This window comes from Mastigoproctus giganteus, chromosome 5 (assembly GCF_048544385.1).
Source record: "Mastigoproctus giganteus isolate SK-2022 chromosome 5, ASM4854438v1, whole genome shotgun sequence".
Taxonomy (NCBI): Eukaryota; Metazoa; Arthropoda; class Arachnida; order Uropygi; family Thelyphonidae; genus Mastigoproctus; species Mastigoproctus giganteus.
The window spans coordinates 158,284,756-158,298,472 of record NC_143579.1 but is presented as its reverse complement, the minus strand read 5'-3'; the positions used below and the strand labels follow the sequence as shown (position 1 = coordinate 158,298,472).

Sequence of the window (13,717 nt, the reverse complement as noted above, 5' to 3'; positions counted from 1 at the left end):
ACACACACACACACACACACACACACACATATATACATACATACAGGGTATCTCAAAAATATTGGTACAAACGTTTAGGGGAGGTAGGTAACATCTAAAGGAATGTGAATCGCATAGGAACCCATAGCCGGAAACGTCACCGTAAGTCGGTACATGCCTCTGTTCATCAGTTCGTGAGAGGGAAAATTTCTGGTTTACTCATTCAAGCAGTAGTCGCGCACGAAGGACATGCATCGATATACGAACTGTGAGCTGGCAGACATGCATCTAGTGTATGGATTAGCAGAGGGCACACACGGTGTGCGCTCCCATGCGGCACAACATCGCTTCGCAATAAATGGGTGGGCAGGTATGGTCGGTGACTGCTTAGTCGACCCATACCTGTTACCATCCCACATGAACTCCGCTAAATATCGGATCTTTCTCGATCTGATATTTAGTGGAGTTCATGCCCATTATGGAAGGTGTGTTCGTGACCATTTGAACAGGCGTGTTGGGCGTCGATGGATTGGCCGTGGTGGACCCGTTGCCTGGCCCGCACGCTCAACTGATTTATCGAGCCTTGATTTCTTTCTGTGGGAGGCCCTCAAATCTATCGTGTATGAATTGCCTGTGGAGATGGAAATGGATCTTGTGGTGAGACTCGTCTGTGCTGCTTGGGAGAAAATCTGGAGTGAGCACTAGGATTGCAAAACAGTTTCCAAACATAATAATATGGCACTGTTTAAATCATCGCCTCCATCTTGTTTTTAGATGATTCGATAAAGGAAATAAAGCAAGTAAATCATTTTAAAATATTTATTGATAAGATATATACAATTTTTCATCAATCTAATAAGAACCAAATTGAACTTTCCAAAATATCTGAACAACTTAGAATTGAAATTATAAAGATTGGTAGAGTTTTGGGACCAAGTTGGGCTGCCTGTAGTTTAAGGTCAACTCTAGCTGTGTGGTGCGCTTATCCAGTGCTACATCACTATTTTTATTAACATAAAAAGTGCTTAGGTATGGTTGCCTGTCTTGAAAATATATATTTTATAACTGATTTGGCATTGATGATTGATATTTTAAACGAAATTTCTCTTCTTTCAAATGCACTGCAAGCAAGAAATATAGACGTAATAAAGGCTGAAAAACTCGTGATAAGATTTATTAAAGCATTTCAAATGCTTGGAAAGGAAAAGGGTCCATACGAAAAAAAAGTTGATGAATTAATTACTTCAGAAACCTTCAAAAATATAAAATTTGTAGAAAATCATCGATTTGTCGGGCTTCCTCGTGAAAGACTTTTAGAAACCATTGTAACGAATTTGAAAAAAAAAATAATGGATTGTGAACATTTAAAAGCAAGTTGTAGCCAATTTCAAGATAGGACTCAAGATAGATTACAATTTCTCAAATTTTTTGGAGCCAGATTACTGGAATATTGAAGAAGTACGAGTTCCATGGAAAGCAGATGAAGAACAATTGCTCGTGTTTAATGACATTTTTAATTACAAAATTGATATTAATGATTATCGAGATTTCGTGGAAAATGTTTAAAAAATTCCCAGAATTATGCAATTCCTGAAAGTGTTCAAAGAGCTAAAATTATTGTCATAACAATTGCTGTAAGTTCAGCAGAAGCAGAAAGGGGTTTTTTCAAAGACAAACATAATATGTTCAGAGAAGAGAAGTCGCCTAACTGTTTCTAATATAACAAACACAATGACTATTAGTCTAATTGGCCTACCTCTAAAGGAATGGGATCCTACTCCTACAGTGAAAAGATGGTTAAGGATAAATCACTCAGCTAATGATGCTTGGATAAAAGCGAAGAAAATTGCAAGTGAGGACACCAATCAAGAAGCAATATGGAAATATCTTAAATAACAGTTTTATTGTTTTTTTTTTCAGGTATTATTTAATATTTTTTCATTAATATTTTAAAACTCTTTCTTATAACATAATCTAGTTTTGTGGACCTCTTTTATTGTTTTTATTTTAGTATTAACTTCATGAAATAATAAACTACATTTCGGTATATAGTTTTTTTATACTTAGAATGGTCATTAGGGCAGTGAACCGGTTGTTAAATTATTTGAATCCCACCACTGGTGTTACCCATAGCAAAACCTGGCAAAGATACTATCTCCCCTAACAGTTATCATCCTATGTCTTTTACCATCTGTTTAGGGAAGATAATAGAAAAGATGATTCACAGGAGACTAGTCTGGATTATTTAAGCTCAAGATGCTATAACACCGCACCAATTTGGTTTCCTCCATAACAGGTCTACAACTGATGTCCACATTAAAGTAGAAGCTCGTGCTCGAAATGCTTTTGTTAAAAAACAACACATGGTAATGATAACTTTCGATATTACCAAAGCATTTGACACCACCTTGAGATATGGAATCCTCCAAGACTTAAACAACCTTGGACTGAGAGGTAACATGTCACGTTTCATTCAGAACTTTCTCCATCTCAGGACCTTTCAAGTACAATTCCAGAATGAGCTGTTCACAATTCACACACAAGAAGAAAGAATACCTCAAGAATCTATTTTAAGCGTCACACTTTTTGCTTTACGAACCAGTGGCTTTACTCGAGGCATCCCACCTACGGTGGAAACTTATATGTATAGGATAGATGTACGGAAATTTGCCTTTAGCCAGCTAGTAGTTGATTTTTTTTTTTTTTTTATGAAAACCCCAAACACGAGCGGTATTATAACCTATAGTACTTGGTACCGTGCTTGGGCTGGAGGTTGAGAAGACGAAAGAAGATATTTGTTGACATTAGACTTGAACTTCTGTAGACTGTAATTTTCAGGAAATATGTACGAAGGAAGGTTGTTCCAGAAAACAACAGTTGAATGAATAACCGAGGAAGATGAAAAGTTGGTTCTGTGAGTTTGAAGTTGGACAGTAAATGGATGTTGGCTGGTGGCAGCACGTGTTCGGACTGTTTTGAAAGAGAGAGCGGGAATAATAGAAGCCAATTCAGAAGAACAGTGCCCATGGAAGTATCTGTAGAAAAGGCATGCAGCAGAAACAGTATATCTATGAGACAGTGAGTGGAGAGACTCTGTTAGAGAGGAGTCATTAATTAACCTAATTGCCCTCTTCTGAATGGAATCTAGAAGCTTGAGAGGTTTTGGGGGCACTGCTCCAGATGTAGGAACAATATTCTATGGTAGGGTGGATTTGCGATTTGTATAGACTGAACAGCTGTTTGGAAGAAAAGTAACACCAAGAGCGAAAGAGAAAACCAAGTTTTTTAGATGCAGAGGAAGCAATATATGTAATGTGCTTGTGCCAAGAGAGATTAGAAGTCAGGGTAATCCCCAAAAGAGATATATCAACTTGCCTAGAAATTGGAGTGTCACCAAAGATAAGCATAGGAGCAGAAGAATCCTTTTTGCAAGATATAAGACAAGACTGAGTTTTAGAAGGATTGAAATCAACTAAGTTGTCTTTGCCCCAATAGAGAATTACCTGGAGATTGCCATTTAAGGAATTGGTAGCAGATATTCGAGAAATTGAAGCTGATTGAGCAGGGCCAGGTTTCTCAAAATGGAAAGTGGAATGCAATGTGCTATCATTGGCAAAACTATGGATAGGATATCCAGTCAATGGAAGAAGGTCATTAATATACAAGTTCAAAAGATGGGGGAAAGAACTGAACCTTGGGGGACACCAGCATTAGTGGAGAAGTTAGAAGACAGAGAGCCATCTACCATCACCCTCAGTGAGTAATCAGAGAGAAAATTGGATAACCAATTACAAAAAGCAGTTGGCAAAGCATAAGATGGAAGCTTGTTTAGAAGACCTTTATGCTAAACACGATCGAAAGCCTTTGAGATATCAAGAGCAACTGCTTGTGTTTTGCCGATCTTTTCCATTGAATTTGTCCATAAATGAGTAACATAAGCCAGAATATCACCAGTGGATCGACACTGACAGAATCCATACTGGCGATCGTTGATCAGATGGAGGGTTTCTAGGTAGTTGGCGGTTAATTGATTTCTCCATTACTTTAGAAAGAGTAGAAGTAATTGCAATGGAATGATAATTGGATGGGAGGGACTTGTCACCCTTTTTGGGAACTGGCTGGATATGAGCAAATTTCCAAGCAGAAGGAAAAAGAACAGGAGTAAGTTTGGGAGCACAGGTTTTGAGAACAAGTGGAGAAATACCATCAGGACCTGGAGCTTTCTTAGTATCGAGATTCATCAAATCCTTCTGACATCCTTTTGACGGAAGACCACAGGAGGCATTGAATGGAGTGTGTTGGGATTGGTGGGAGATGTTTTACCAAAATCATTAATAGATGAGTTGGAAGAAAAATGAGATGCTAGCAGGTCAGCTTTATCGTTGGCTGAAGTGACAACAGAACCATCTGGATTTGACAGAGGTGGGAGCAGAGATGGGCCAATAGCTTTGGCAAGAGACTTTTGTCTTTTGCCAAAGAGACCAGAATGCTCGGCTACCATTAGGGCAAGAAGTAGGTTTTCTACTCTTAGCCTGTTCAAAATCTAGTTCGGACTGATTAATAACTTCTTTACAATTGTTACGAGTGTTGGTGTAGGCAGAAAATGAAACTGAAGAATTGGAAACAAGCCAATTACGATATGCAACGTTCTTCTCTTGAACAGCGTTAGCACATTTATTGGAAAACCAAGGTTTAGATAAAGGACGAGATTTTAAAGTGGAGTGTGGAATTAAGATTCCATTCCTACAAAAATAATTTCACTGACACGATCTGAGCAAACATTGACATCAGAAGTTTCGAAACAGTAATCCAACCAAGGAAAAGAAGAAAAGAAATCTCGCAGGTCAACCCATTTTGAATTCTTATAATGCCAAACAACACGAAGTTGGGAATAGCCATGAGATAAAGGCTCCATTGGAGAAGAGACAATCACCAAGTTGTGATCTGAGGTGCCTAAAGGACCACTCAGTTCGACCATGTACTTAGAAGGCTTGTTTGTGAGAAAAAGATAAAGCGTGTTGGCTGTATGGTTAGGATTGTCTGGTATTCTTGTAGGTAAATGAACAATCTGTGCAAGATCATTGGTAATTGCAAAAGCCTCAGCATCTCGGCCAGCTGGGTTGTGACTAGAAAACGGAAGCCAGCTGGAGTTGCGAACATTAAATTCACCAAGGAAAATTACCTTGCTGTTAGGAAAGTTGGACTGGAGAAAGTCAAATCGCAAAGAGAGGAAGTCAAAGAGCTTCAAGTGATTAGTGGAGTTTGGAGATTGGTAGAGACAACAAATGAATTTGATACAATGAGGTAGAGAGAATTTAAGCCAGAGAAGATCGAAGAGAGGAGATTCCAAATTACCAAGTCTCTGACAGGGAATATGGGAACGGACATATGCACAAGTAAAATTGGTGGAACAGACTTCCATCTTTTGTTGTGGGAAGTTGATAGCCTAAATAAATTTAAGACTGAGCTGGAACTGGTATTTGGAATGAATGGAGGGGTGAAATTGGAGCATTTTTTGGCTGATGCTGCATAAGCTTGCTTTCTTGTATCGTATGCCTCTACTAATGCTAATGTATGCAGATAATCTTGCTATTTCCTGTCAATCCTCAAGCATGGGTACCATTGAAAGACAACTACAACTAGCAATAACTAAAATTGAAACTTGGGTAAAATGCAATGGCTATCGATTAAGCGAGGAGAAAACTGCAGCAATACCCTTCTGTAAATTGCGATCGCTTCATCCGGAACCTGTATTAAAACTGAAAGGCACAGAAATAGCAATTACGGATTTGATAAGACTATTGGGTTTGATTTTAGACACCAAACTAAATTTTCACAAACATATAACCTACCTGCAAACTACATGCCTCCAGAAATTAAACATCCTTTGTGCAGTATCCTCAACATCTTTGGGTGCTGACAGGCAGTCATCATTGAATTTATATCATGCTTTAATCTGGTCATGATTAGATTATGGAGCTATAGTATATGCTTCAGCTAAAAAGATCATCTTACAGTCTCTGAACACCGTCCAACACAGTGCTCTTAGATCTTCTCTAGGTGCCTTCAGAACCTCGCCAGTTCAGAGCTTGTACGTGGAAGCACACGACCCTCCACTTAATCTTAGAAGACAAAGCCTACTCTGCCAATATGCTGCCAAAATAAGAAGCTCACCATATCATCCTTGTTGGGTTTACCTCAACCAACCTCTTTGGACAACATACTATGAATCCAACCCTAATGAACCCAGGCCTGCTGGGATACATCTTCAAGAAATAACACAGAAGTGGAAAATTGATCTCAGTAAAATTGAAGAAAGTACAAATGTGCCTTTACCTCCATGGGATAGACACGATATAGACATTGATCTATACTTCACTCAGTGATCAAAAAACACCATTCCATATTTTAATATCCAATAGCTACATGTCAACCATACTACAGAACACACTAGGAAACTTATAATTTATACGAATGGCTCTAAGTCACACTCTCGTGTAGGTGCAGCAGCAGTATTCCCTTCGCATATAGTTTCAAAGGCAGTCACATGAGTACAGCATACTTTCTGCAGAATTATATGCCATCCAGCTTGCATTAAGTGAAATATGTTCGCTATCATAAATTTCTGTCCTAATATATTATCATAACTCTTTGCTGGATTCCAGGACACTCCGGAATAGAAGGCAATGACAAAGCAGATAATGCAGCAAAGTCAGCTACAGAACAGCCAAAAAAAGCAATGATTGTTCCATACACTGATTTCAGACCAGTTATTATTTGAGCAAGTGAGAATGAATGGGCTCAGATATGGAGAAATCAAACCAATAATAAACTGCAGGAAATAAAATCGAATCCACAAATATGGAACTCAGGTATCAGGGAAAGTCGCAGAGAAGAAGTAATGCTTGCCAGACTACGAATTGGCCACACTCACCTTACGCATTATCATCTACTAGCTAATGAAAATCCCCCTCTCTGTTTTCGATGTCAAGTTCAGCTTACAGCGAAACACATCCTTTTAGTATGCCCTCTATTCAGAATTTCCAGATTTCTTTACTTTCAGAGTCTGTGCGATAATCAGAATCCACTTACCCTTCAACAGATTTTAGATAACTCTGCAAATCTTGATAAACTCTTTAATTTTATTCAGCAAATCCACTTTGACAAACAAATCTAAAAAAAATTTATATACATTAAAAAAAACCTGTAAAGACACATATTGGCCTTTGATGCCCTTGTGTCTTAAAACCCTTAAACAACAACAACAGCATTCAGGGAACTTGGACTTGGCAGTTTGAACTGGATGAAACAGGCTCTTGTGTTAGACTGAAAAAGTAATCCTGCTTGGTTAATTTCTTGCTATGAAATTCTTCATAAATATGAAACTAATAGTTACTTCTATTTTGCAGTTCCTTGAACTGTTAAGTGCAAAAATTCGAACTGAACACATGTGCATATATTAATATTTTGTCAGATAAATAAAGAAATAAACAGATAAATAATTGAAACAAGAAACTAAATTATACTACTAATAATAATCAATAAAAAAACATACAATTAACCATAAAACAAAGAGCATATAATTTCTATAGCAGATGCACATCAACAGTGGTCAAGAAACATACTTGTTTATGTTGTGCTAGAACCGAAGGTGACGTGAAGTGGAGGGTAAAAATGGTTACACAAATAGTTTTGGATGCATCGAACTTGACATGTTTTATGTCTCATTCCAAATATTCAATAATTGTTCACTTACAAAACTGCTCAAATAGAACTTTTTCTATATTTAGGAAGGTGCTGAGTGTATAAGCCATTAATCTTGAACCAAAAATGAATGTGTAACAGTTATTTTGAAGAGGAACCAGTCAAGTTTTGCATGACCTCTACAGGATTAAAGGCCCCGAGTGCCAAGCGAGTGATCAAAGCGAATCTACAAGTGAATTTCAAAGCGACTTCTCTAGAGTTAATAGATTTCAGAGAAATTTCAAGTGTTTCATTTGCTAAGTTATTTATTTTCAGCTCTTCTAAATAAAGAAGTAAGCTTTTCAAAAAGAAAGGAAAGGTACCTTTCTTCTTCTTGTATATAGAAATAACACATAACACACTAACCACTAATCTCTAATCGCTTGGTCACTGGTGGCACCGCTCCTGCCTCCACGTGGCGGGGCCGGTAACCTGGAGGAAAAGTTATCCTCTGGGGCTAAAAGGAGCAACCATGGATTATGACAACTTTCCAGTACTTGAGCCTAGACGCTCATGTCATGACTCAAATGAACCCGAACGTGACGAATCACAATCTAAGAGACTACGCAAAAATGAGAATCAGCAGGAATATCCAGCGTTCCTCATATTACATTCTCTTTCTGCCAAACCTGTGAGTTCACTTTCACCATTTCTAATCCAGAAATGTTTGGAAAGCGTGGCTGGTTCACCGAAAATGGTGAAAAGACTCCGATCCGGAGATCTTCTAGTCGAAACAACTAAGCACCAGCATTCTCAGTCTCTACTGAAATTATCCACTTTCGGCGGAATACCAGTACAGGTCACCCCTCATGCCACTTTAAATAGCTCCAAAGGAGTAATAGCAGAGTGGGACCTGATGAATGTCACTGAAGACGAGATAGTAGAAGAACTAAAAGATCAAAAGGTAGTTCAAGCAAAGCGGATAATAATTAAAAAAGATGGTGAACTTGTTCCCACTAGGAATATTATCCTCACATTTAGTACACCAACCTTACCATCATGTGTCAAAGCCGGATACCTTAATTGCCGAATACGTCCCTACATTCCGAACCCAATCAGATGCTTCAAGTGTCAAAAATTTGGACACGCGCAAACAGTATGTCGAGGAGACGCCATCTGCCCAAACTGTGGTTCTAAAGCTCATGCACAAACGGACTGCAATGCAGAAACGCCACAATGCCCAAATTGTAAAGGCCAGCATCCAGCATACTCAAAATCATGTGAACTCTGGAGGGTAGGAAAAGAGATCCAGAAATACAAAGTTGAGCAAAAGGTCACCTACCAGGAAGCTAGGAAAAATGTTATGCTCAGTATGCCAAAAATTACCTATGCTGCGGCAGCCAAAAAATACCAGTCAGCTGCAACACAAACGGCAGTCACAGTACCTCCATCCATCTCAATTGCTGATTGGGCCCGATCAGTGCTGTCGGTCCCACAGCAGCCACCTACAGAACAATGTAAAGTGACTTGTGCTAACAATACTCCGCTAACAGTCCCACCAACTGCAACTGATACTCTACCAGAAACTGTGAAATTGAAAGCATCATCCCCAAATATTGCACAACAACCATACTCAGGAAATATGGACACAGATGCTGGTACCCCGCATGATGAGACAATATTAGATTTACATGCAGAAGATGATATGGACCTTGGGCGTCCTAGCTTCCCAAAAAAAGAAAAGATGAAACCAGAACGACACAAGCAGGTTGGATATAAAAAACAGACAGAACCATACTCAATCCCAAAAACTAAATAATGCAGAATATTATACAGTGGAACTGTAGAGGTCTACGAAGCAATATATTTGATATTTATGACCTAATCAAACAGCACAGTCCAATCAGCCTCTGCTTGCAAGAAACCAATCTAACTCCGCAGGTGACTCCAGTGATTAAAAATTATAGTATCTATCAACAAGACAGAAGCAATACTAACTCAACCAGAGGAGGTGTAGCCATACTAGTTGACAACAAAGTTCCTACAAAACAGATCTCCCTGCAGACCACATTAGAAGCTGTAGCCATACGTATTGTTTTAAATTTTACTTTAACCATTGTCTCTGTATACCTTTCCCCAAACAAAGAATTCACTGTGAAAGAACTGGAGGACCTTATAAAGCAGCTTCCATCTCCTTTCATTCTACTAGGAGATTTCAATGGGCACCACACTATGTGGGGATCTCCCCAGATAGACAAACGAGGAAAACTTATTGAAACAGTTCTTGAGAGCCAAAATCTCACATTATTAAACACTGGTGCTGACACTTATATTCATTTTCCCACCGGAGTATCTACTGCCATAGACTTATCAATATGTTCCCCAAAACTATTCCCAATCATTCAGTGGATAGTTTCAAGTAACCCACTAAACAGTGACCATTACCCAATTATTTGCAAATTGCAAACAAACAGAACCACACATATAGCCAGCCGCATAAAATGGAAATTTTCAAAAGCAGACTGGAACAAGTTCACAGATTCAATTTCCTTTGATAATGAAGTCATCAAAAGCCAGTCCATAGATAAAGTTACCGACCACATTACTGCACAGTTAATAACAGCTGCAACCTGTGCTGTACCAAAAACCACAGCCAGTCCTCGCAGACATGCCAATATCTGGTGGAATGATGCATGCCGTGATGCTAAAAGAGAAAAGAATAAAGCATGGAATCGATTTCGCAAGTATCCAACAACTGAAAACTTGATTAATTTTAAGAAACTTAAAGCAAAGGCACGTTATGTGCAGAAAAAAGCGAAAAAAGACTCTTGGATCCGGTTCGCTTCCACTATTACTAAAAATACAGAGATTAGAAAAATCTGGAATAAAATCAAAAAACTGAATGGTAAACTGTTCCCCGAATCAATGCCGATTATAAGCTGGAAAGGTAAAGACTTCTCCACTCCAACAGAAATTGCAAATGCCCTGGCAGATTGCTTTTTCCAAATCTCCGCAGCATCAGCATATGAGTCTACGTTTAAACAGCTAAAAGCTAAAGCAGAAAAGCATAACCTGAACTTCAATACAAGGGCATCTCCTCCATATAACCGACCTTTTACATCATTTGAACTAGAGAGCTGTCTAAATAGGTCGGGTGATAGTGCACCAGGGCCTGATGGGATATACTATATAATGCTTAAACATTTAAACAAACAAGCTTTGAATTCATTGCTAATATACTTCAACCGGATATTCTCAGATGGCTACTTTCCTCTTTCTTGGCGTCACTCAATAGTTCTAGCGTTTGCTAAATTTGGAAAGGATCAATCAGATCCACGAAACTATCGGCCAATATCTCTCAGCAGTTGCCTTGGTAAGACACTAGAAAAAATGATCCACGCCCGTTTAGTATGGTATCTAGAATCTCATTCGGTGATGAATAAGAATCAGTACGGATTTCGAAAAAATCGGTCAACTCTAGACCTTATGGTCAAGGCAGAATCCGACATACGCAATGCTTTTATCCGTAAAGAACATCTAGTCATGATTTGCTTGGATATCGAAAAAGCCTTTGATACCACCTGGCGGTATGGCATACTTCAAAATCTGTATGCCACAGGGCTCCGGGGTCAACTACCCCTTATCATACAGAGTTTTCTAGAAAACAGGACCTTTCAAGTGCGTTACTGCAATTCACTCTCCCGTACATTTGTCCAAGAAGAAGGGGTCCCACAAGGATCAGTTCTAAGTGCAACGCTCTTTGCGGTTAGGCTAAATAATGCAACAGAAAATATTCCGGCTAATGTTGACACCTATTTATATGCAGATGACCTTACTATATCCTATCATTCACAAAGCATGCGGTCCATTGAGCGACAATTGCAGCTCTCGATAAATAAAATAGAATCATGGGCATCCCGCAATGGCTATCGTCTCTCTGCAACAAAAACAACTGCTATCCATTTTTGCAAAAAGCGTCAGCTCCATCCAGATCCCGAGCTAATATTAGGAACCCAAAAAATACCACTTAGCAAAAGTATCCGGTTCTTGGGCCTTACACTTGACACCAAACTTACCTTTCAGGCACATATACGACAAATAAGAACTCAGTGCATGAAAAAGATTAATATCCTCAAAGTTATATCTTCCATGACATGGGGAGCCGATCGCTTCACTCTTCTACATCTGTATCGAACCTTAATAAGATCTCGTCTAGATTATGGAGCCCCAGTTTATGATTCTGCACGAAAGACAGCATTGGCTTGGCTCAATCCGGTCCAGCATAGTGCTCTCAGGATTGCCTTAGGGGCCTTTAAGACATCCCCAGTGCAAAGTATGTATATAGATGCCAATGAACCTCCACTACATCTTAGGAGAAAAGTACTGCTTCTTAGTTATGCAGTCAAATTACGTAGTCACCCGTCTCATCCCATCTGGACATATCTTTTTGAACCGCAGTGGGAAAACTTATATAGAAATAAACCCAACGAAAACAAACCTGCTGGTATTCGGCTACAAGAGGTAACTCAAAATTGGAACATCTATCTTGGAAATATCTTTCAAGCTACGGACGCAGTACAAGCACCATGGGCAATGTATATACCTCATTGCGATGACTATTTTCTTCAGTGGGGAAAACACTCCTTATCGAACCACAATCTCAGACAACTACATGCGAATCACGCATTGACCAATGCTCACAGTCTTCAGATATACACGGACGGCTCCAAAACTGATGTCTCCGTGGGAGCTGCAGTAATGAGTCCTGCATGCACTGTCTCTGTCCAATTACCACTTGAATGCAGTGTTTTTACGGCCGAACTATACGCAATCAAAATGGCTTTAAAACTCCTTAACGATGTTCCAAACACCCAAGTAATAATATATACAGACTCTTTAAGTGCGGTGAATGCTCTGCAGAATAAATCACAACATTTGCATCCATTCCTCTCACAAATCAGGTCACAGTTATGCCAACTCAACAAAAATAATCGGACTGTTACGTTTTGCTGGATACCGAGCCACGTTGGAATTCCAGGAAATGAGCGTGCAGACGAAGCAGCAAAACACCCCACTTGCTTCGATTCCACCCCTGTTCCTTTTTCTGACTACAAACCAGTCATACGGCGGATATGTACTGAGATGTGGTCTGAAATGTGGCATAATCAAACCGGTAACAAACTTCTTGAAATAAAACACAATCCACAGCTGTGGAGATCCAGTTCCCGATCAAACAGGCAGGAAGAGGTCGTGCTGGCAAGAGCACGAATTGGCCATACACATCTTACACACCTATTTCTACTGCTAGGAGAAGATCCTCCACTTTGCCCGCATTGTAGTTCCATACTTACTGTAAAACATATTATCATTGAGTGTACACATTATCATTCAGCTAGAATCGCATGTTTCAAATCCTTAATTAGCTCACAAAAACCTCTGCAACTAAGCCATATACTTGGAAATGATGCCACTTTATCAGAACTGTTCACCTTTCTAAAAATGATTAACGCATACAATCACTTCTAGAATAGTCTCCTTTCCTATATTGACAAACACTCCAAAGTAACGGTATAGGCGCAATATGGTCATAGCAGCCCTTGCGCCAATAAATCCCACTCCAACAACAACAACATACAGGATTAAAAGACATTTTATTACTCACCTAAAATCATAATTATATTTTGTTGTATATTCAGGACAGTGCATTGTCAAGCATTACAGCTTTACATCTAACACAAAGCACATAAAGTTTTTTAAACTTTCTAGCAGTATTTCATACCATAATGTACTCCATGAACTTGTGTTTCATATGAGAGTTTTTCATTAATTTTTTTTTAAACTGCATCTGCAGATTCACTTGATTTGAGCCCTGTGTGTTGAAATCCAGTGAATTACCAGACTAAGATAATATTTTAAGATGGCATAAATTTCAATTCAATGAATTAAAATTATTCAATTCATTGAATTGAATAATTTCCCAATGAGAATTAATTTTGTGTTGATTCTGCTCAGTGCCATTGAAGAAAGAGCTTATTGACACAGACCAGAGTCATCA

At 38.9% G+C, this 13,717-nt stretch overlaps 1 protein-coding gene across 4 annotated transcripts in view; it reads left to right on the top strand.

Annotated features, from left to right (window-relative positions):
* The window catches only part of LOC150085792 (clathrin interactor 1-like), a 379,846-nt gene that overhangs the window by 54,878 nt on the left and 311,251 nt on the right, over positions 1–13,717 (top strand). The gene's annotated exons all lie outside the window — the stretch shown is intronic.